The sequence below is a fragment of the Capsicum annuum genome, chromosome 12 (genome assembly GCF_002878395.1).
Source record: "Capsicum annuum cultivar UCD-10X-F1 chromosome 12, UCD10Xv1.1, whole genome shotgun sequence".
Taxonomy (NCBI): Eukaryota; Viridiplantae; Streptophyta; class Magnoliopsida; order Solanales; family Solanaceae; genus Capsicum; species Capsicum annuum.
Genome location: NC_061122.1, coordinates 203,883,791 through 203,887,314, shown reverse-complemented (window position 1 = coordinate 203,887,314; position 3,524 = coordinate 203,883,791). Strand labels below are relative to the sequence as shown.

At 35.6% G+C, this 3,524-nt stretch overlaps 1 long non-coding RNA gene across 1 annotated transcript; it reads left to right on the top strand.

Annotated features, from left to right (window-relative positions):
- Positions 1–601: 601 nt before the first annotated feature.
- On the top strand, positions 602–3,221 carry LOC124889354. Its single transcript, XR_007048287.1, has 2 exons — positions 602–2,128; positions 2,211–3,221. It is a non-coding gene; the product is annotated as an uncharacterized LOC124889354 (long non-coding RNA).
- The last annotated feature ends 303 nt before the right edge of the window (positions 3,222–3,524 follow it).

Sequence of the window (3,524 nt, the reverse complement as noted above, 5' to 3'; positions counted from 1 at the left end):
ACTTCTAGCAAAAATTGTATTCGTAAATTGATCACCAATGAAGAAAATGAATTCCTTCCCAGTATGTGTAATGAAGAAGAATTTAAACAAGCAGTGTTCAACATGAGTAGTGAGAGTAGTGCTGGTCCAGATGGTTTTGATGGAATTTTTTTCAAACTTGTGGGACATCATCAAGAATGATATCTTTGAATTTGTTACAGAATTCTTTGAGGAAAGAAACTAACGAGATTCTACACTCATACATATATTGCTCTTGTACCCAAAGTGGACTACCAGGCTTAGTGAATATAGGCCTATCAGTCTTAGAAACTTTACAAACAAGATCATTTCCAAAATTATATCGAGAAAACTAAATCCTAAGCTCCATAAGTTGATTTCAGAAAATCAGAGTGGTTTTATCTCTGGTAGATTTATCACTTAGAATCTAATACTTGCTCAAGAGATAGTGCATGATATATGCAAGCCAAATCAAGGAGGAAATATCATGATTAAACTAGACATAGCTAAAGCCTATAATAGGCTTTCATGGATATTTCTTTTTGATGTATTGAATAAATTTAGTTTTAGCTCTAACTGCATTGAGATTATTAGAGGGATTATATCTTATGTCTGGCACTCCATTATGATAACGACACTAAACATGGATTCTTTTTGTCATCTCAAGGACTCAAGCAGGGTGATCCTCTATCCCCCTCCTTATTCATTCTAGTAGCTGAAGTTCTCTCCAGATCTCTCAACAAACTCAATGACAATGAGAATTTCATTTCTTTTTTTAGGAATAGGAGAGGTCCTTAGATAAACCATATAGCTTATGCTGACGACATTTTTATTTTCAGTAGTGGTAAGTCCAGATCTGTTAAATTAATTATGAAATAGATTAGGAGATATGAGAGGGCTTCTGGGAAAAAAGTCAACGATGATAAAAGCTTCTTTCTAACCACTACCAAGACAAGTCCTTCTAGAATTAATAGACTGTGGGATTGTACAGGTTCCATGAATAAATCATTTCCTTTCACCTACCTTGGTTGCCCCATCTATGAAGGAAGAAAGCTGATTTGCTATTTCGACAATATGGTCACCAAAGTAGTAAAAAGGTTGAATGGTTGGCAATGAAAAATTCTCTCTTATGGAGGAAAAGTTGTGCTTATAAAGAGTGTCCTGCAATCTCTCCCCAAATATACCCTCACTGCCCTTAACCCCCCCAAAGGTACCTTGAACTTAATAGAAAAATATATTGCTAGATTCTTTTGGGGATCAACTTCTGAGAAAAGAATGTATCACTGGTGCGCCTGGGATAATTTGTGCTTCTCGAAAGAAGAAGGGGGAATAGGTGTGAAAAGTCTTGAAGATATCTCTAACACCTTTGCTCTTAGAAGATGGTGGAGATTAAGGGCATGTAACTCACTTTAGGCTAATTTTGTTAAAGCTAAGTATTGCTCAAGAGTGCATGTTGTAGAAAAAAAGTGAAGCAAAGGCAATTCACAAATTTGGAAGAATCTGATATGGGCTAGAGATAAATCAGAAGACAACATCCAGTGGATTATCAACTCCGAAAACTCTAACTTCTGGCTTGATCAATGGTGTGATTTGGGTTTTCTCACTCAGATTCCTTCTATTAATATAAAGGGCAACGAATCCAAGATATTGGTGATGGATTTCATTAGCAACGAAACTTGGAATATTAAAACACTTAAAACCATTCTCCCTGATCCAATCATTCAACACATCATCAACATCGAGATAGGTGCTCATGAACAAGAAGGCTATGCAATCTGGAATATGACTGGAGATGGGTTGTATGACAACAAATCTGCTTGGACCAATATTAGACTATCAAGGAGCAAGGATGGTTCTATGAATAACTTGTGGCATAAGGCCGTGCCTTTCAAAATTTCCTTCTTAACTTGGAGACTCTGTCGTGGCATATTACAGTTTAATGAAGCCATGACTAGGTTTGGAAATAATATTAATACTAATTCAGATTGTTTGTGTTGCAGAACACCATCTCATGATTCAATGCAACACACTTTTATTGAAGGAGAAGCAACCAACCACATCTGGAAGTGCATAAGAGCCCCCTCGGAATCAGACATCAAATTTTATTAGTAAGGAGGACTATACAACAATGGTGAGATACAACAACAAAGAATCCAATTCACAAAATTATCCTTCAAATTGCTTCGTTGATAGTTTGTTGGGAAATTTGGAAGGAATGGACAACTTGCAAGTATGGAAACCAAAGGAAAATGTATCACAACAAGATGAAATACCACTCCATATGGAATATTCAAGCTGTTGTACAGAAAATGTGTCCAACAATCTTGTCTTTAAGACACATGGCATAATATATGTGATACAGTTGAAAGGTTGAAGTCTAGAGTGAACATAAACCATGTCACCTAGATTAAACCAGAAACTGGTGAGTACAAAATCAATGTGGACGGAAGCTACATCAGGGAAACTGGTAAGGCGAGAATAGGAGGAATTATCAGAGATATAGTAATGGTGACTTTGTCATGGCCTTCTCCTGGGCTGTTCAATGCAACAGTAATACCTATGCAGAAGCTCTAGCAGCCAGGTGTGGAGTTCAACTGTGCATCGATAACCAGATGGAGAGCTTTAATGTAGAGCTTGACTCCTCGGTGATACCAAAAATGTTAATCAACAAAGAAATGACCAATATGAAGCTAAAGAAGCTGATTTTGGAAATTACAGATCTGTGCAAAAATGCTACTGTGAAAATATTCCATTGCTATAGAGAAGACAATCAAGTTCCAAATCTTTTGGCTAAATTAGCATCGTCTAGTGGAGACAAAACCTTCTATACATCTCATCAACAACTACCAAGAGAGGATAAAGGTTTGATTCAACTAGATAAATGGCAACTCCCCTCTTTCAGGAGGAGATATGACAAAGAGTAACTTCTTTGTCAGTGAAATTATCTTTCTCTGTATGTTAGGGTGTATTGGCTAACTCCTTACTGTAATAATTCTAGTTATGTTAGAGGTTAGGTCCATGTCCCCCTCTGAGCTTGTACGTTTTTGCAGCAATAGAAATGTTAGGGGTCTAGCCAAACCCCCACACTAATGGCTCACAACCATTTGTGATGGCTTATTCCAAAAAAAAAAAAAGACTACAATTTAACTAATGAATAAAGGTCACGTCTCCAATAAATTTAGTGGATATTACATGTAAAATTTAGTGAGATATTGATTATTTTCAATTTTTTATTATGAATAAAGTTTGACTCCTAATAAGTATATTAAGTATGTTCATTTACAATGTACTATTTTGGTTCAGGAATAGGAATTATATAACTGGATGTCAACTACTCTGTCATCTATCACTAATAATAACGACATGTTTACTAGAAATATACCATTAATTAATTGTTTTTAGTCACTTGAGATAATACGACAAAGTCATGCTTTCCTGCACAAGAAATGAATGAAATAACTTTAGTACTACTATTTTTTTTTTGCTGCTGCTGAGCTTCATCATTTTTGATTTTTTTATAATTAGTT